The sequence below is a fragment of the Cibotium barometz genome, chromosome 1, assembly GCF_041138505.1.
Source record: "Cibotium barometz isolate CiBa-2024 chromosome 1, ASM4113850v1, whole genome shotgun sequence".
In the NCBI taxonomy this organism is placed as follows: Eukaryota; Viridiplantae; Streptophyta; class Polypodiopsida; order Cyatheales; family Cibotiaceae; genus Cibotium; species Cibotium barometz.
Window position 1 is genome coordinate 78,963,429 of NC_141046.1, and position 21,609 is coordinate 78,985,037.

Consider the following 21,609-nt stretch of genomic DNA (forward strand, 5'->3'; position numbering starts at 1 on the left):
ATAATATATACATCACCAGTAAATATGAATGGTATCCAAAATAAATTAATGACGCTTGTCCACAAAATTAAATAATATTTGTTAATACTCAAAATTGATCATCTCAAAAGATTCATGTTTTTTCACTAGCTCGTTTTCATTATTCAATCCAATGATTTGTACTTTTACGTCAATTAAGTTAATCAATTAATAAATTGATTAATTTAAAATATAAAGAATCATATAAAATTCATAATATCAAGACAATGTGACCAATACTCTTACGCATGTACGAATTTACCTGCATGCATGTAAAGTACGTTACAATCGTGCTTGGATTCAAAAAAGAGTTTCAATCTAAATCCATCCAGGAGAATTTATAAAAATAAAAAACATGAGAATATAAATTTCGTGAATTAACTCTAATTCATAAATAATGGTAAACGTGAGTATATATTTCTTAATTTAACTTCTTATAACAACTTTCACATGTTCTAAATAATATATACATCGTTAATAAATATGGTTGCGTCCAAAATGAATTAATGGCGCTTATAGTCACAAAATCAAATAATATTTATCGGCACTTAAAATTGATTATCTTAAACTATTTCTAACCACTACTAGCTCGCCTCCATCATCTAATTTAATGATCTCCATTGACATCAACTAAGCCAAAGGTAGTGCAGATCCCAGTCCCTGTTCAACTCGGTTCACTACGTACAGTAGATGGCAAAGAGGGGTTGTTCTGAACAACATTCATCCAGTGGTTCACCTTTCTTTGTTTTTGAAAAACAAAATTCTTTTACTAAAGACAGAGTTTTGGTTTCTCTCTGTTCCATCTAAGACTACAAGACGAGAATCATTAAGTCATCCGGAAGACTGCTACTCTACTTTCTTTTTGGATTTTAGAACCCATGTGATTTCATCTGTAAATTAAAAAAATTTACTCCCCTAAAAAATCATACAATTATGATACGTTGAGTTCTCAAGAGGTAGATTAGACCTCAAGTGAACATCAAGATTTAAAATAAATGATCAAATTTTAAAAATAATATTAAAGAAAATATTTCGTTTTTGTGGTTTTTTAAGAGTAATATGTGTGTGGGATGCCAATGAGAGAGAAAGAGAGTCATGGGTCATGTGTTTGAAAACGTTGTTCTTTAAAAAAAAAGATTTTAGTCCACTGTATTTAAGTATATATATATATATATAAGCTTCTTCAGCCATTTAGAATAGCCCCCCCTCCCCCCCCAATTGTAAGCTTCTCTTCTTCAAAATCATAAATCCGCCTCTCGTGGAGTTAGTACTATCATTGGTGGTTATGTTTGTTGGTGGGCTACTTCTTTGAAGGACTTCTTTGAAGGGTAGTGTGGATGGAGCCTTCTTCTCTAGCTAAGAAAGACTGCTCCTCAAACACCAGATCACTACCAACACATCATTGTTTGAGGCTGCTCCGTAAACACCACATTAGTACTAACAGTTATCTTCTTTTCCTCTGGGTGGTATAGTAAGTGATTGACTCCATACTATACCCTAGGCAAGAAGATACACTTTTTTCTCTTAGAATCCCACTTGGTTTTGGATATGAGTATGGAACATGCATAAAATAGTCACAACCAAATGTTTTAAAATATGGAACTGAGGGTTTCTTACTTCTTGAGGTGTCATCCCCTTAATTGCCTTTGCGTATCTACTGATACATCATTGTTTAAGGTTGTCCCTCAAACACCACATCACAACTAACACATCACTATTTGAGGTTACTTCTCAAACACCACAACACTACTCACACATCATTATTTGAGGCTACTCCTCAAACACCACATCACTTCTCGGCCCAAAGAGAATTCTATAATCCTTTTGCTTTGAGAATAATCCGTGCCATCTCCCCAATCATGCGATTCTTGCACCCTACCACCTGTGTGCTTTATGTAAGGAGCTTTGAAGGCGATAGACTCTAGACAATGGATGTCTGACTTAGAAGGGTTCTTGAACACAATGAACTCGATGATAAACTAAGGTTGCCAAACTAGTGTATATATAGTACCCACACGATCGGCGTGGACATAGGTCTGCCATGTTAACCAACCCACAAAAAGTAAATGCAATGCAAAGAAAGTTTAATGTGCTCAAAACAATTGAAAGCATGGTGGATCTTACTTAATGAGCTTGTAAAATAGGGAAGGACACCATTATGTTAAAGATGACATTTTATTGTACCATAGTGAATTCTTTTGCACATGCATACATGATTTGCAAAGTAGTGAGGACAATGCAATGGACTATGAAATGATCTTTCATGTTAATTAATACTATATGTGTAGGTAAAGTAGGAAGAATAACATGATGTTCCTCATCTACATAGTAGTGCAAGAAATTAATTGCATAATAGTGTACTATTATTAGTTAAATTAAAGAAAAATAGTTAAAAACTTTTATAGCCCTTATTTTAAGTAATGAAATCTCATATATTTTAGTTTAAAAACCAACCATAAATATATATTCTTGTTTTAAATTGTTTGATTTAATAAGTTGTCCTTTCTTTTGAATTGGTTAGAAATACATGTTGTCCACTTCATAGGAACTATGTCTTCACCAACTTCACCAAACCTTGTGAGTGAGAGGGCCAAGGGTTTTCTTCTTGAATTTACTAAGGACTGAATTATATGCATGTACCTTTTTTGCTTAAAAAAAGTAAGCATGTAAGAATAACCTTGGATAGTCTTTAGCATTCAAGAAAGATGTGAAAGTTTCATATTATTTTGCATAAAGATGCGAGGAATGTCTTTATGTACCTTACAAAAAATGCTACAATGTCCTATATACATCAAATATATATATATATGTATGTATGTATGTATATATGTATATATATATATATATATATATATATATATATGTATGTATGTATATATATATATATATATATATATATATATATATATATATGTATATATATATATATATATATATAGAGAGAGAGAGAGAGAGAGAGAGAGAGAATATATTTTATAAGTGTGACCCAACGACACATTAAGTAGTGTTAATATTTAAATTTCATTACAATAACTTTGTTTAAATGATGTTTTTTTAGTAGGAGAAAATGATGTTTTTTTAGTAGGAGCAAATGATTTTTTTTAAATAGGAGAAAATGTTACAAGTTAGAACAAAAAGGCTGCCTTGTCACATAAAAAAGGTTGTTTCTATAAAAGAGATAAGGGGAAGACTTTGGCATCTGTGCAAGTAAATCCTACTAAATTTATATCAACTTATCATTCACCTCTTTTAGCATATCATAATGCAAGTATCTAGCTTTGTATGTGGCGGAATAGTAAGGTAAATGATTATAAGGGGCTTTACACATCTATTATAAGGGGCTTTACACATCTATTATATCCATCACAATTGTTAGAGAATTTGGCTTAACACATTACAATTGTAAGAAAATTCAGTAAAGGCTAAAGAAAATAAACGTGCATTATTTCTAGTTCATTTTGAACATTTCTCTCCCATTATCTTGTAATGTGTCTCGACAAGCCCTTAAGAGGTTCATTAGAAAACAACATGTGGTGGTCTCTCGAATGATGTAACATCATCACACGAGTCTATGAGAAATTCATCTTTTTGCTTATGCCATTCCAGGATATAGTGAAGAGTAGGATTGCGTGGACAATCTACAATCAATTAGTCAATATCATCAGCGATTCACCAACGACTATGTTTTTTTTTCAACTATTTGTGATTTGCAAGTGAGGGACGGAAAACTATATTTGTAGAAATCATGAAGTGGAATAATTGCCAACTTTTGGAGTCTTTTTCTTGTTTAGAAGTTACAGCTCTAATTATAAATAACTCAACAAATGCCTACGCTCTTTTTAAATTTAGAAATAAGTGCTTATGTTTGGTGTCTTTAGAAGTGACGACTCTCATTAAATAACTTTTGTAGGAGACAGTTTGCAAATACATTTTGCAACTTGTTTTCGAATGAGTTAAAAAGAAGAACAACCCTTTTAACTAAGAAGGACAAAATACCCTATGCGTAACTATTTTAAAAGCAAGTGGTGGTACCATGGTGGTCCCTGGTATGGAAGGAGTATTGCTAAACAAAACACCTTATACATAATTGTCTAAATAGAAAGTGGTGGTACCATGTACCATGGTGATCCCTTATATTTAAGTAATATTTCCAAACAAAAACGCAAACACGCATGGCATGAAGAAAAAGTGGATGGTGGTCCCTTATGAAGTAGTATTGCTAAAAAAGAATGCAAACACATTTAATTTGAAGCATCAAGGGTATTCCTTGCTAGATGAGAACAACAAGCTCCCTTGTTTCTTGCTATAAGTCCAAAGCATCAATTATATCTCTAACATGCTTCTAAAAAGAACGAACTCATTTTTATTATTATTGAGATATAGTAGTGGTTTGTAAAAAAATATTAATTTACTGATTATTATTGAGATATAGTAGTCGTTTGCAAAAAAATTATTAATTTGTTGATTTTCTAAAAAGCTGAGAAGGTTTAGTCTTGTTTGGATAGTTCTTGTTCAAATTTTAGAACCCATGCGATCTCATCTGTAAATCAAAAAATTATATCTCTCTAAAAAATCATACAATTATGATACGTTGAATTCTCAAGAGGTAGATTAGAACTCAAGTGAACATCAGGATTTAAAATAAATGATCAAAAATTTTTAAATAATTTTGAAGAAAATCTTTCTTTCTTGTGTTTTTTATGGATGTGGGCCTTATTGCATACTCACGATCGTCAAACTTGATACACACACATATACATACACATAATTGTGGGAGGTTGATATAAGTTCAAATAATTGATTGTAAAAATATTAAATATCAAGCATAAATAAAATAAATAATTGCTTAAGACACAAGATTAGATCCAATTTGTCCTTACACAAGAGTAAACCCATACTTCCTCTTGCTATACTTAAATATATTTTTGAGATAACTTTTGGGTTCAAAATAAAGTCCTTTTACAAATATGTCGATTTCTACAAAAATAGCTTGCTTGGGTGTGCACGTTTATCTATTTCAGAAATATATAAAACCATATAAAGGTGTACATATCTTGTAAAATCAAATATACACAAGGGAGCTTTCGTATGTTTCAAATAATATATACATCACCAGTAAATATGGATGGCATCCAAAATAAATTAATGACGCTTGTAGTCACAAAATTAAATAATATTTGTTAACACTCAAAATTGATCATCTCAAAATATTCATGTTTCTCTACCAGCTTGTCTCCATTATTCAATCCAATGATTTGTACTTACAATCAATTAATAAATTAATTGATTAAAAATATAAATAATCATGTGAAACTCATAATATCAAAACGATGCAACCAATACTACCACGCATGTACAAATTTATCCACATGCATGTAAAGTAAGCTACAATCGCGCTTGGATTACAAAAGGAGTCCCAATCTAAACTCATCTAAGAGAATTTATAAAAATAAAAAACATGAGAATATATATTCTATGAATTAACTCTAATTCATAAATAATGGTAAATGTGAGAGTATATATATCATGATTTAACTTCTCATAACAGCTTTCACATGTTTCAAATAATGTCCAAAATGAATTAACGGTGCTTATGTCACAAAATCAAATAATATTTGTCAACACTCAAAATTGATTATCTCAAAATATTTCTAACCACCACTAGCTCACCTTCATTATCTAATTCAATGATCTCCACTTACATCAACTAAGCCAAAGCTAGTGCAGACCCGAGTCCCTGTTCAGCTGGGTTCACTGCATGTAGCAGATGGCAAATAGGAAGTTAAAAGCCTTTGTAAATTTTACATCATTATCTTTTCGTAAGATATTAATTTACTGATTTCTAAAAAGTTGAGAAGGTTTAGTCTTGTTTGGATATCAAGAATTAAGCTCTTGTTTGGATTTTAGAACCCATGCGATCTCATCTATAAATCAAAAAATTTTACCTCCCTAAAAAATCATACAATTATGATATGTTGAGTTCTCCAGAGGTAGATTAGAACTCAAGTGAACATCAAGATTTAATATAAATGATCAAATTTTGAAAATAATATTGAAGAAAATATTTCGTTCTTGTGGTTTTTGAGGAGTAATATGTGTGTCGGATGCCAATGAGAGAGAGAGAGAGAGAGAGAGAGAGAGAGAGAGAGTAGTGGTTCGTGTTTTTGAAAACGTTGTTCATTTGCATACCCTCATAAGATTAAGGTCCTAGGTGTAATGTCGGCTGAAGAGAAGAGTAAGTTGTAACTATAGTTCTTGATTTCTTCTATGGTCGATCGAGGAGAAGGAGATTGCTATGTTCCTTTTTTTCCCCTTTACCTACATGGTTATGAATGCTAAACATTTAGCAACTTCATAGTTTTTTTTCCCATAAATATATTTATATATTATCATATTTTCCAATGCCACCATGGAAATGACCTCCTATTTTTTCACAACCTTGATCGGAGGGAATACACACACACACACACACACACACACACACACACACACACACACACACACACACGAGTGGCTTAGATCCACTTCTGTGGGTCTCAAAGGTTATACTTCCTCCTTGTAGGTTATTGTCCCCTTCTTTTGACCTAATCTCTTGCATCTTTGTGTGCATACTCATGATCGTCAAACTTGACACACGTGCACACGCACGTGCGCACGTGCGCGCGCGCACACACACACACACACAGAGTTGTGGGAGGTTGGCATGAATCCAAATAATTTATTGTAAAAATATTAAATTTCAAGCATAAACAAAATAAATAATTTCTTAAGACACGAGATTGGATCCAAATTGTCCCTACACAAGAGTGAACCCATGCTTCCTCTTGGTATCTATTTCAAAAATAAATGTGAATCTAAAACCATATAAAGGTGTACATATCTTATAAAATCAAATAGACACAAGGGAGCTTTCACATGTTCCAAATAATATATACATCACTAATAAATATGGATGGCATTCAAAATGAATTAATGGCGCTTGTAGTCACAAAATCAAATAACATTTGTCACTAGCTTCCCTCCATTATCCAATAAATATGGGTTGTGCTCAAAATGAATTAATATCACAAAATCAAATAATATTTTTTTTTCGAGAAAAGATCCTTTCATTAGTTATAAAAAAATGCCCGTAGGGCTACAAAAGATCCTCTCCTGCTCACAAGAAAAGCAGAGCAGAGAACAAAGCAGGGCAGCCAAGGAGACTCTCCCTAGGTGCTGAAAAGTACAAGGATCAGTACAAAGAACTGAATGGCTATATCATACAATAGGAGGGGGGAAAGCCAAACATGTGGCCTGTAGTGCCAGCAGAGCGGGGGGACCCCGCATGTAGGGTATAGAAGGGCCGCTGCGCCAAGTGGTGTGAAAGGCCTGGCGTCGCAAGATCGCCTCATCCCGAGTCGCCCCGAATGCGGTCATACTGTCCTCGCAAGGTGTGGATCAACTCCTGCCAAATCCCCCGAACAGTCTCTGCTGGTGGCCCAGTCTCCCCTCAAAGGCCCTGAAACACCGGGCCTTCCAGGTGAACCAGATGGTGATGCTGTTGAGGAGCTCCCATCGTAGATCCCTCTCCTGTGTCCAGCTGGCGGACGAGAAATCCGATGAAGGAACAAGGCGAGGCTGGCCCCTAATGAATCTGATGGCCTGGCTATCCTGCTCCGTCTCATAGCCCATAGCAGGCCCTGACGAAGTCGACCAAGCGCAGTGGCACCCCATGTATACGTACCCTCTGGAGAGAGGGGGGCCAGAATACGCAGTATCCGCAGCCAAATCTGCTCTGCGCCGCCTGAGGGCAGTCCCAGAGGCAATGTCTCTGTGTCTCCATAGGGTGGCCGCATCGGACGCAGGCCGCCGGAAGACCGCTATAGACAAGCCAGGTGCCAACTGCTGAGCACCTGTGGTGGGCGACCACACTGGAAAGTCAAGATCCTGCGGGCCTGATGACTAGCCCAGAGCCGGGCCCAAAAATCCTCCAGAAACTCCTGTGAGAGTCCCTGTAGCCGCCAATGCCCCGCTGCAGCTGGAGAGACCGTCCTCCTCGCCATCAAAATATGCCGTCCCAACCGAACACTATACTGAAAAAAGGTAATCTGTGTGGCCTCAAGGGATGCATAAGGATCATGCCACTCGTACTCACCAGGGTCCCACTGGGAGCCGGGCCAAGGGGCGCGCTGCATATGCCCATATGCGCCAATCCGGGAGCACATCTGCAACAGGGTCTGGGTCAATATGCCACTTCCGAGAAGTGGCGGCCACTACCCATATCCTCTGAAAGGTGCACTCTGCAACCAAAGGCGACTCCACCTCCACTCTCTGAAGTCTGCCCTCATCCTGAATCTCATAGTACAGGCATCTGCCATCCTCAGTGCAAGCTCTGACAGCAATCAGGATCTCCAACTGTGTAAAGGCTCCCATCCACCGTGGGGCCACTAGCTCGATAGGCGTGAACCACTCCTCTGTGAGTGCCTCCTGAATGTCATCCCTCATAATCAACCCCCCTCTGAAGTGACTCAGCCTCTCCGCCTGGATCTCCTCTGGTAGACTGCAGAAGGCCTGCCAGTCTCCAAAGCTACGTGCTGGGCCTGCCCGCCAAAGGTCCCCAAGCTAGACGAGGCCGAGAACCCAGCATATGACCCTACTCTGTGCGAACCGCTGGGCTCTAGATGAGCGGCTGTCTGGCCCGCTCCTCAACACAAGAAGGAGGTCGCTCAAAGAGCCCCGGTCTCAGTAGCTCCCAAGCTCTCAAGATGCTCAAGGCAAATCTATCCTCCCATCCTCTACTGAGGCCTATCCTCCTCATCTCTATGAAGATCCATCAAATCTCTGGTTCCCAAGTGCCCCCTGCTGGGGGAGCCCGAGCCTGCAGCCGCTGCAAGAGAAGCTCTTTCCAAGGCTCAGCGCCTGGAAGCATCCCCCGAACAATAAGCTTCCCCAATAAGGCTCTACTCTGATCGACTGGATCTATAATGCCCAAGCCTCCCTGAGCCAGTGGAAGTGTAATAATTGCCCATGCAACCTTTGCCCGAGCTGGCTGACCGTCCCGCCTAGACCAAAGAAAGTTCCTGATCAGCCTCTGTACCTGGCTGATGCAAGAGTTCGAGAAGATCCAGCAAGACGTAATGTACCACATGGTCACTAACACACCTGATTTGCCACCACCACCCTCCCGGCCAAGGATAGTCAAGCTGTACTCCAATACAAAAGCTTCTTCCGAATGCTCAGAAGAAGCGGGGCAATCTGCTGCTCAGGTGACAAATCTAGTCCAATCTGGCATCCCAAATACCGCACTGCTGTGCCAGGAGGAATAAAACCGAGGTCCGGGCTCCGTGCCGGAGTGGGAGCGCTACTGATCCAAAAGGCCACTGTCTTACGCCAATTGATCAATGCCCTGAAGCTGCACTAAAAACCTGGAGCGACTGCTCTGCCCAAAGAAGATTGGCCTCCTGGCCATGCAAAAATAAGCCCGTGTCGTCAACAAACTCAGCATCAAGCAGGTCCTCCCCCCGAATTGGGAGCTGGAGTCCTCTCAAACCAACTTCCTTTGCCGTCAAATACATGCTCATAGCCTCCGCAAAGAAGAGAAAAAGAAAAGGGGCGAGGGGACACCCCTGACGGACTGATCTGGTCAGCTCATAACTCGGCCCCCGTCCTCCTGCAATCAACACCTGTGGCTAGGAGCTGTGGAATACAGAGCCGCCACCCCTCTAATCCAACCTGGCTCAAAGCCCAGGCGATGCATAGTGCCCTCTAAGAAACGCCAATTGACTCTATCGTATGCCTTCTCAAAATCGAGAAGCATCACGACCAAGTCCTCACCAAGAAATCTAGCTCGGGCCGTCGCCTCCCAGAAGGTGAAAATGTTGTCAAGGATGCTACGCTCCTTGACGAATCCTGTCTGGGTAGCATGAATCAACTCCCCCAGGAAGGGCTAGATCCTCAAACTCAAGGCCTTTGCTAAGACCTTGTTAGACAGTATTGAGGATCGTAATAGGTCTCCAATGCCATCTGATACTCCCTCCCCCTTGGGGATAAGAAAGATCAAGCCCTTTGAAAAGCTCTGTGGCATCACCCCAGTGTCCAAAACATACTGAAAGCCCCTGCGGAGGCCTGGCCCCAAAAGGTCCCAATAGCGCATAAAAAAGGCAGGCATCAGCCCGTCCTCCCCTGGGCAACTATGGCGCGGCAGGACCCTCAAGGCCTCAGCAAGCTCAACCTCTGAAAGAGGCGCACCAAGAACTGTACGTATACAATCTGTGACCCTCCTTTGCACATGGGCCCACACAGTCTGTCTGCAAGCATCCCGAGCATCAGTGTGACTGGCTCCGCTGAAAGCGGGTCTCTATAGAACCCAGTGGCAATGGCTCTGATCTCCCCGAGCTCAGTAGCTACAGACCCGTCCGGCCTCCCAAGCTGATGGACTCCTGCTCGAGCATGGCGGGGTCCAGTAATCTCAAAAAACTCCCCAGTCACTCTATCCCCAAGCTGCGTCCACTGAGAGGCCTGGCGACGATAGTAAAACTCATGTCTCTGCTCCTCTGCCTCTCTAACCTCCTGGCGTGCCTGGCTCAGCTGGGACGCCACCCACTCACATGTAGGCTGCTGCTCCTGAAGGCACTGAAGCGAAGCAAGGCTGCGTCTCAGCCGATGCTCCCGCTCACGAATCTCTCCCAGCGGTGTCAAAGCTGTAGCGTGCAGAAAAGAGCTAAGCTCGATGAGTCCCTGGGCACACTGGCCTGCTGCATCTTGGTCAGAGCACTGACTATCATGCCAGATCCTCTCAATGTCCTCGGCGAGACTAGGATCTATAAGTACCCTCTCTGGGATCCTCAACTGCAAGCTGGGCTCTCGTGTCCTCTCCTCAAGTGTCAAAATAACTGGCGCATGATCTGAAAATGAGGTGCCAGCGAGAATGCCAACGGAGCCCCCTCGCTCCCCTAACCAGTCACCCACATAAAAGCGATCAATCCGTGATAGATTAGTCCCTCCCTGCCGACGATCCGACCGAGAGAAACTAAGACTGTCCTGAGAGCGGGAGAAGGCCCCATGCTGCCATGCATCAATGATCCTCAGTGACATGCAAAATCGCTCCCAAGCTGCAAGCTCCGTGCCGTGCACTGTAACATGACTGCCTCCCACCCTATCAGTCGGGTCCTCAAGCATGTTGAAGTCACCCCTAACACACCAATGTGCGGCCTCTGGCAATGCATCCATAACCTGGGTCCAGAACTCTGCTCTGGCACTAGCATGGTTGGGCGCATAGATGTTGAGCACGCCCAATAGCTCATCATGCATCCTCAGAATGACATACTGTGCTCTACCAGGCACAATGATCCCTCGATCCACAATGGCCTGCCATACATCTGCAATGACCATGCATACTCCTCCCTGTCCACCCAAAGGACCAAACCCTGTAGACCAAAAGGTGTCCCATCTACCAGGCATCACCGAACCATATCTGCAGAACCATATCTCCGGATCCTGCTCTCACCCAAGTGGTGCTCCTGCATCATCAAAATATCAATGCTGCCACCAACCAGGCATCTCTGAAGCTCCTGCCTCAAGCAACCACGATAGCGTATATAATGTGCTCCGCCAAGGCCATGTACATTCCATGAGATGATCCTCATGGATGACCTGGTGAGGTGGATGCTGTCTCAGCCGTACGGCGGGCCTTCGCAAGCGGCTTGGATGGAGAATAGTCCCCATCCGAGCGGTTGCGAATCTGCCCACCCGGTGTACTGCAAGAATCACGGATCAGGCGCCAGTGGTGGCTGTCCCATGGCGACTGCCTCCCGCTCAGACAGAGCAACCTCGTGAATACATACATATCCAGGGTCATGTGCTAAGTCTGCCACTATGCGAACGACCAAATGACGAATCCCTGAGGCATCCACACTCCCGGGATCCAAGAAAAAATGAGCCAATTCCCATAGTCGGCCTATCACATCTGTCACCTCCAGATCGCTCACATGATGAGAAAACTCAACTGCCTGAGTCTTCAAAGTGCTAAGAGCGAGCTCCAGAGTCCACTCCCGGTCGCATGTGCCACATAGAGGGAACGAGAAGGCCACCGCTGAATCAAGTGCCTCCTCCCGGGGGCCGGAGGAATCACTACATGAACTCTGATGAGTGCTGGCTCGAGTGCTGGCTCATGGGGGCCCTCTCTGCTCCAAAAAGCCGTGTGAAGGCGTAATCAAAAGCCTCCGAGCGCTGTCTAGTGCCGAGGCGACTCAGCCGACTGCGGATAGATGATATCCGTGAAGCCCGAATCGGCATGGTAAGTCTCCTCTGCGGTGCTCGAGCAAGGTCGGTGCTCAGAGCCCTCCGGACTGCAGGTGAACGCCAGGGGACTGCCAGGGCCTCCTGGGGAGCTGAGGCGGGCGGGGGGGAGGAGGGGGGGATGAGGGGGGTGGAGAAGGAGCCGTTGCCGAAACCGGAGCGCGGACAGGAGGAGGCGAAGGTGGAAGCAAGGTGGTAGGGGAAGACAGGGGTGGGGGGGTGAAGGAGGGGGTGCTGGCATCTCCTGGTCCTCAGTCGTCGCAGGGGTCTCCTCCTGGAGGGGAGCAAAGCTGTTCCTCACGAGAACCTAGTGATGCTGAGACTGTGGCTGCTCTGGTGGAGTTGTCTCTGGTCGTGCCGCTGTGGCTGTCTCCCTCGACGACGGCGCCCCTGTCCAGGCTGCCACTCCGAGGTCTCTATGGCCTAAGCAGGTGTCCCAGAGGCTGCCTGCCGAGCCGCATCTGTGGGCGGGCCATTAGGGGCCTGCTGCTGCGGTGAGGGTCGGGGTCTCCTGCGAGGGCAGGCCTTGGCCAGATGACCGACCTGCCTGCAAATGAAGCACTGGTTCGGGAGCCCCGAGAACTCCACTCTCTGATCAATCCATCCCCCCTATCCTAGGTAGCTGAATGACCTTCGGAAGGGAGGAGATGTCAGACACCAAAACTCTGACCGAAGGTAGCCCAGCTGCTCTGGCCACCACTGAAGCTGTTGTGGGGCCAGTCTCTAGTACCGAACCCACCAATGCTCCTAGCCTAGAGAGGAGCGGAAGATACTCCCGGTGGAGTCCAGGGAAGCAAACTGTAACATGGAAAAGGCGCTCTCCCTGCTCGGCCGCTGCTGGGTCAAAGCCATGCTGCCAAGGTCTGAAGAAAGCTCGAGCACCCCTGATGTCAAGGGGACTCATGGCTAGGACCTTGGCCACGCTCTGGGCGGCGGTCTCGAACTCGATCTGGTAATGTCCACGGCCCAGTAGAGCTGAACGTCCAGGATCTTGCCCACATCTGCAAGACGGCGAGCCTCGAGAAGATCCCGGATCTCCCCTCTGCTGGGGCGAGTGCCGACTATACGACAGATGGTGGAATGAGCCTGGAGGCGTTCCGCCTCTGCGGCGAGGCTCGCTTCCTCTTCTGGCGAAAGAGAAAGCCTGATGGGGGTGTCCTCAGGGGGCTGCGGGGGAGTCCCTCTGAGGCGGGGCGGGAGAAGCCTCCATCAGAGTCTGAAGCTATGTCGAAGGCAGAGCGAATGCGGAGAGCCTGCAAGAACCAAGCTGCACACAAAGAACGGAGGGGGAAGGCGGAAGGCAAAAAGGGAAGAAAACCCTAGGGGGGACGAAAAATCAGAAAAGGAAAAAAGACGGGGGGAAGGCGGCGAGGACAAAAACCCCTAGGGGGGAGGTGGCAGCAGCGCGAAGAAGGGGGGGCGGGGGGAAGAAGAGGCGACGACGGCTAAAGGGGGGGCGGGGCGCTGAAGATAGACGGGGGGGCGAAGGAGAGGAGCTGGAGCAGGGGGCGACGGCGCAGCAGCGCTGGGGCGTGCAGAACAGCCAGGCGGGGGAGGGGGGGACGTGAGGGCAGGCAGGAGAGGGGGGAGCAGCGCGAAGGCAGGAAAAAAAGGGGGGAGGGCGTGCAGTCAGCGCGAGCAGGGGGGGCGAGCGAGAGCTTCAACGTGAGCGATTCTTTACTTGCAAAGGCGTCAAATGGGATTTTAAAAAAATCAAATAATATTTATTGATACTCAAAATCGATTATCTCAAAATATTTCTAATCACAGCAAGCTTGCCTTCATTATCTAATTCAATAATCTCCACTTACATCAAGTAAGCCAATCAATTAATAAATTAGTTAATTAAAAATATAAACAACCATATGAAACTCATAACATCAAGACGATGCAACAAATACTTCTACGCATGTATGGATTCACCCACGTATGTGTAAAGTAAGCTACGATCATGCTCATATTTAGAAAGGCATCCCAATTTAAACTCGTCTAGGAGAATTCATAAAAATAAAAAACGTAAGAATATATATTTCATGAATTAACTTCAATTCATAAATAATGGTAAATATGAGAATATATATTCCATGATTTAATTCCTCATAAGAGCTTTCACATGTCCCAAATAATATATACATTATCAATAAATATGGATGGCGTCTAAAATGAATTAATGACGTTTGTAGTTATAAAATTAAATAATATTTACCAACACTCAAAAAATATTCATGACCACCACCAGCTCATCTCCATTATTCAATCCAACGATTTGCACTTACATCAACTAAAATACAATTAATAAATTAATTGATTAAAATATAAACAACCATACGAAACTCATAACTTCAAGACAATGCAACTAATACTCCCACACATGTATGAATTTACCTGCCGCATGCGTAAAGAGCTATAATCGTGCCTAGATTTAGAAAGACATCCCAATCTATACCCGTCTAGGAGAATTCATAAAAATGAGAAACGTGAGAATATATATTTCATGAATTAACTCCAATTCATAAATAATAAAAAATGTGAGAATACATATTCCATAAATTAACTCTAATTCATAAATAATGGTAAACATGAGAATATATATTCCATGAATTAACTCCTTATAAACACACACACACACACACATACATACATATACAAACACACACACACAAACATACATATACATACACACACACACACACACACACACACACACACACACACACACACACATATACACATATATATGTGTGTGTATATATATACATATACATATATACACATATGTGTGTGTGTGTATATATATACACACATATATATATATGTGTATATGTGTGTATATATATATATATATATATATATATATATATGCATATACATATATGTCTGTCCTCTTCTCTTCTCTCTTCTCTCTCTCTCTCTCTCTCTCTCTCTCTCTCTCTCTCTCTCTTCTCTCTTCTCCTCTCTCCTCTCTCTTACTCTTCTCTTTTCTCTCTTCTCTCTCTCTCTTACTCTTCTCTCTTTCTTTTCTCTCTCCTCTTCTCTTCTCTCTCTCTCTCTCTCTCTCTCTCTCTCTCTCTCTCTGGGCTAACCTTTCTATCACCCAAGTGTGGTAGATTGGTTAGCTCATTTCCCTCTTGAATCAAAGGTCTTGAGTTCAAATCTTATCGGATAGATCAATTTGGTCTCTTGGGATAGTTTCCTACGACGTTAAAAAGTTCTCTTCTCTTCTCTCTCTTTTCTCTCCCTTCTCTCTTCTCTCTTCTCTTTTCTCTTTTCTCTCTTCTTCTCTTCTCTCTTCTTCTCTTCTCTCTTTTTTCTCTATTCTCTTTTTCTCTCTTCTTACTTCTATCTCTCATCTTTCTCTCCTCTCTCTCCTCTCCTCTCTCTCCTCTCTCTCTTTCTCTTTCACTTTTTCTCTCTTTTCTCTTTCTCTTCTCTCTCTCCATTATCTCTCCTCTCTCTTCTCTCTCTCTTCTCTTGATATATACACATTTATATTATATTATACTATATATACACATTTATATATATATATACACATATATATAGAGAGAGAGAGAGAGAAGAGAAGAGATGTATATATCTATATATACAGACATATATATATAAGTCTGTGTGTGTGTGTGTGTACACACACACACACACATATGTGTGTGTATATATATGTGTATGTGTGTGTGTGTGTGTGTGTGTACATACACACACACATATACATCTCTTCTCTTCTCTCTTCTATGTTATCTCTCTGCTGTCTCTCTTCTCTTCTCTCCTCTCTCCTCTCTCCTCTCTCTCTTCTCTCTTCTTTCTTATCTCACTCTTCTCTTCTCTCTTCTCTCTTCTCTCTTCTCTCTTTTCTATCTCTCTCTTATCTCTCCTCTCTCTTCTCTCTTCTCTCTCTCTTGTCTTTCTCTAATCTCTTTTGTCTCCTCCTCTTCTCTCTCTCTTCTCTCTCCTCTCCAGTCTCTCCGGTCTCTCTTTCTCTTTTCTCTCTCTTCTCTCTTTCTCTTTTCTCTCTCTTCTCTCTTTCTATATCTTTTTTATCTCTCTTCTCTTCCCTCTCCTCTCTCCCTCTCCTCTCCTCTCTCTTCTCTCTATCCTCTCTCTTTGTCTCTTCTCTCTCTCTCTCTCTCTCTCTCTCTCTCTCTCTCTCTCTTATCTCACTCTTCTCTTCTCTCTCTCTCTCTCTCTCTCTCTCTCTCTCTCTCTCTTTTCTCTTCTCCTTCTCTTCTCTCTTCTCTCTCTTCTCTCCTCTCTCTTTCTCTCCTCTCCTCTCTCTTCCTCCTCTCTCTCCTCTCTCTCCTCTCTCTTCCTTCCCTCTATCTCTTTCCTCTCTCTTCTCTCTTTCTCTCTTCTCGATCTCCTCTCCTCTCTTCTCTCTCACTCTCTTTGATCTCTTCTCTGTTCTCTCTTATCTCACTCTTCTCTCTTTCTCTTTTATCTCTCTCCTGTTTGTTCTATGTTCTCTCTCTTCTCTTCTCCCTCTCCTCCCTCTCCATGGAGAAGGATGAGATTCAAGGTGCTCTATGCATGGAAGGAGTAAATAAACTACTAGATGAAGATCAACAAGTTGGTTCTCTCTCTCTCTCTCTCTCTCTCTCTCTCTCTCTCTCTCTTCTTTCTCTCTCCTCCTTCCTCTTTCTAACTTTTATCTTCTCTTTCTTCTCTCTTCTCTTTTCTCTCTTCTCTCTTTCTTGTATCTTCTCTCTTACCTCTTCTCTTCTCTCTCCTCTCTCTTACCTTTCTCTTCTCTCTCCTCTCTCTTCTCTCCCCTCGTTTTTCTCTCCTCTCTCTATTCTCTCTTCTCTCTCCTGTCTCCTCTCTGTCCTCTCCTCTTGTAATTAAGGAAATTATGTGCTTGGATGTATTAAACAAGTATATGTGGGATGAGGGCCTAGGCACATAACTTGGGACATAGGACTTGGTTTTATGGTGGGTAGCCCATGTGTGAATGGTCCTAGGAGTAAGTGACTATATAAGTCACTTATGGGATAGCTTGTATACCTTTTTCATAACTCACAACAATCAATTTTGATATTTCTAATAAAGTCTTGCTTGGCAAGCTTCCATCATGGAGAACTCTCCCATGTCATATACATCCATGTAAATGAGGTCTACGTATCTCTAGACTCTATGTTAATAAGTCTCCTTCTTCCTTCCTTCATTGGTACCAGAGCCTAGCTCTTGATCCATATTCATCTTCATTTCAATTCACTTTTTGTAAAAAAAATCTCAAAAAACTGTGTGATTCTTAAGTTTCTTGATTTTTCCCAATATTTTCTTGAGGAAATTGGTGCAAACATGGAAAATATTTCAAGTTTAATGATAAAAATCAAGGCAATGGTGATCTTGAATGATGGCCATGACATTAGGACATGATTTGGTCTCAATTTTGAGTAAGTTGGACCAAACTTTGATAGCCAAATAGGGTGTGGCCAAGTTTTGGTTTATAAATTGTAATAGATAAAGTTTTTATATGTGGACGGACCTGCACTTCTCCTTCCCTAAACTTTCCCTCGACGTTTTTTAATCTATGGTGGTTTTGGAGCAAGATGGTTCATCATTGAAGATTGGAAGGGAACCGGGAGTCTTTTGGCAACATTTTACGGCTTATGAAAGAGCCCAAGACCACGATGGTCTAATGACAGAACATTTTTCACATGCCAGAGATGTATTGGCACCACTGCTAGTACACATGTTTAAGATTAGCAATCAAATCTGTGATAATCATTTTTAAATTTGAATTAATCCCTATTTTCAAACCCTTAATCCATATTATCCCTTGGTTTTCTTGATTTTCTTAAAGTTCTTTAACTTCTTGATTTTTTTGATTTTCAAATTAGGGTTTGCAGAGATTTCAACACTAGTTTTTAGTGAATTTCTTGCATTATCTTGATTAGAGAGCTTATGTTCTCAATTATTAATCCATTAAGCCTCTATCTCTGTCCTATCTTCCAAAATCTTGGAGTTCTTGGAGCAAATTTATAAATAATTTGATTGCTGAAGCAATTTTGTAAAAAATTCATTATAGTTTTCAAGGACTAGTGCAAACTATGCAGATTAATATTGTAAATTTTTATATTATTGTGCAAAGTATTCAGATTACAGAGTTTATGCAAAGTACATTTTGCTATGTAGAAATCAAGGTTGCTGTGTAAAGTTTTCAGAGTGCTGTGCAAAAATTTAGTGCATTTTCAAGAAAGTGTGTAAAAATTTGATATAGTTTCAAGAAAGTGTGCACAATCTTGGTGTAGATTTCAAGATTATGTGCAATTGATACATATTTTCAAGGATTGGTATAAATATATAGTGTAAAATAAAGCAATTTACAAATTATGAAAAGTTTATTATGCTGAAATCAAATCTTGATGCAGAGACATAATAGTAAGTGATTCTTGATCAGATCTTTCTAATCTTGATACTTTCTTGCAAAGAAGATAGACAAAGATTACAAATCTATTGGAGAAGTACAAATGTACACACAGATTAGTATAAATCTTGATGTATTACAAGTACAGGAAGCAAGAAAAGTGTTGAGAAAACATGTTTACAAGCACATACCATGGATTACAACATTTTAACACATTTTTATCAAGAAATGTATAGCATGCTATTACAGATGTGAGCATCAGCATTATGCAAAGAGCATGTTGATGAATAGTTGATACAAAAGTGTATAAGCTTTACAATTTCAAGTGTAAAAATTCAAAAAAAAATATTAGATAACACTGTGTTTGCAAGTATGGCCCTGTTGGGAATTGAACCCAATCCACTGGTGTGAGCCGATGTGCCCCATACACCACAGGGTTTTCCTACCTTGCATACAAGGTTTCTTGCATGTAAAAACCTTTAAAGAAAGAATGCACAGATTACTCAAAACCAATACAAGCAAGAGATGTTGCTTTGTTTCATATCCAAACTCTGATGCATTATGATCACATAGGGATTTTAGCTTGCTGAAACTTGCTTACTTGTTGTCTTAAAGAGCAACAGGTTTTGCCATTCACACTGACAAGCAATTAAGCACAACATTCCTGCAGAATTTCAAGTTTCAAGTTCATTAAGCTACAATAGATTGGCTTACAACACCATTGGAATGCAAAAGGGAAAAGCATCATGGCCTTGTTGGGGCTCAGCAAGCAAGCCAAGAAAGGAGCAATCACATGCAGGTCAGAAATGTGAAGGCTAATGCATACAAATCCTTCATAAACAAGGGTGGCAGCATCAAGAGATCAAGCAGATCAACGTGCCCTTAAAGCTTACTACTAGGGGATAGCACATTGAAGAAGTCCAGCGAGAAGGACGTATCAGGCTTGTCTCAATTTGAAATAGCTGTCAGATCATCCTCAGATCTGAAGAGGTGGCGCAACAACGTGCCATCTCCACACTGCCTTCTTCAAAAGCTACACGATTTGTGGAAGCTGGAATGGCTGCACTAGCCAAGGTTGTCCTTGTAGTAGTCTTACTCAAGGTCTTGTAGGCATACGAGCCTTTTACAGTGCGAAGATTGCAACAACCCACACCACGGTGTTTAGCTCAGCCTTGCCTTCTTGAGGCATCCCAACCAAGATCACAACATTATGAGAGGCACATAGAGGTGGTTTAGGACATCCTCACGATTTGTGAGCACTTGATGGAGGCCATCAACCATCTATAGCTTGCTCCACTCCACAGCCTTTGAACTTTCATTGAGGATCTGTGTGTAGTTTAAGGCTCAGCTTCACTTCCTCTTTAAGGCTCTGCGGCGCGGCTCAAACACAGCCACAACCAAGGCTGCACATGAAGACTCAGCAAAGGAGCCAACACATGTAAACCATTGGTTCATCGCCTTGCTTCTTCAAAGGCTCAGCCAACTCTACATTGCTTCATCGCCTTGTTTCAAAAGGTTCAGCTCACTCAAGCGTGCAAATAGTGTTTTGTCATCACTAAGCATAGGGTTCTCAGTAGATTACACCGCAGTAAGTGTTTCATCTACAGCTCGCTAGCTCGCATGCAGTGCCTAACCATCTACAACACACACTGTGAGGAGCACAGAAGCGCCCACAGCCGACACCAATCGCTTGAAGACAAGAAGGACACGGCTACGAAACCAACGGTCATAGCTGAGACATGATCGAACACACACAGCTGTAGCACCAGAAACGTCAACACTCATAGCAACATCAGCAACACAACAACGTAGCGCATCACCAAATATGAAGCATTGGCAATATGTAGTTTGAAGCGTTTCTACAACACATACTATTTGATTGTGTACAACACAACTTTTCGATTAACAGCTTCATCGCCTCTTTGAGGCTCTGCGCGGATTAGACACAGTCTGGGCATTTTGGTTAGTTTTTATATTTTCCAGAGAAGATAGCACATCACAAAGCACCGGTAGCGCAGCAGCAGAGAGAGAGAGAGAGAGGAGCTAAAACCCTAGCCTTGAGCACATAAGGAAGCGTGGTGTTTTTGATCATAGCATTCCCATCGGGAGACTGGATGGTGACAAGTGACCCGGCCGCCACCATCAATGCTGAGAGAGTGAAAACGATACAGAGCAAACGTAGAGAAGTGGCATTTCCTTTTACAAAATAGACGGTCAGCAGCGATACTACAGAGAATAGTAGAAAGAGCAGCATTAGTATAACGACACTTCCTTCTACGGCAGTCTTTTAAAAAAACGGCTGCAATCATTTCATTACTCTATGCAGTTCAAACTCAAGGAGCGCTTCATTGCCTTCCTAGTGGCTCAGCACAATGCATGGCTTCTACCGTCTAAGTTTTAAAAAAATACAACAAAAAAAATTATTTTCCTTAAAAAAAACGTAGCTCCTTGCCGTCATTGCTGTGAGAGCTAGGCAGCTCCTTGCTCAAGCTTAGCAGCGGAGAGGAGCTCAACAGAGGGGAGGAGACCACTTGGCCGCCAACGTGAGAGAAAGAAGTAGAGAGGAGAAGAAAAGTGTGTGAAGTCTTTAATATGCAGGTTTGTTTTCTCTCTCTTTGCCTTTTCACACCCCACCTTACTTTTAACTTACTTTATCCATTCACATCACACAATTTCTAGCCTTCTACATTGCCTACTTACCATTTTATGGACATGTATTGGGCCTTGTAGCGGTGGTTCACACGCAATGTGGCTTATGTGCACATCTTGAGCCTTGTGGAGGTTGTTCATGTGCATTGCAGATAGATTTAGGGTGTTCACACGTAGGGGGCATACATTTGGTGGATGGTGCTACTAGAGTTGTTCACATGCTTTAAGCCTTTATGGGGCATGTTCACATGCATTAGCATATTGTGAGTGTTATTCAGATGCTTTTGCATTTGTTTGGGCATGTT